A 401-nucleotide genomic window follows, 5' to 3' on the forward strand; every position below is an offset into this window, starting at 1 on the left:
CCCCCCCCTGCTGCTGCTGCTGCTGCTGCTGCTGCTGCTGCTGCTGCGGGGCGAGGCCGGCGGCCCAGAGCGGCGCGCCCAGGTCCAAGTCCACGCACTGCAGCACTGCCCCGTTGCACCACAGCAGCCGCCTGCAGTCCAAACTCACGCAGAGGCCCCCCTCCACGGTGGAGTCCGCGGGCTGCAGCAGCACTTCCCCCACAACTCGCCGGTGGGCCAAACCCCCCCGCAAGTTCCGCAGCAGCAAACAAACCCGAAAGTAAAGCGCCCGCCACCCAAACGGCTGCACCCCCAAAGTGTACGCCGTGCTTCTCCGCACTGCGGGGCCCCCCCCCTCGTACGGCCACACCGGGGGCCCCCCGGGGGCCCCCGGGGGGGCCCCCCCGGGGGCCCCCGGGGGG

The sequence above is a fragment of the Eimeria necatrix genome, genomic scaffold (assembly GCF_000499385.1).
Source record: "Eimeria necatrix Houghton genomic scaffold, Enh_scaff151, whole genome shotgun sequence".
In the NCBI taxonomy this organism is placed as follows: domain Eukaryota; phylum Apicomplexa; class Conoidasida; order Eucoccidiorida; family Eimeriidae; genus Eimeria; species Eimeria necatrix.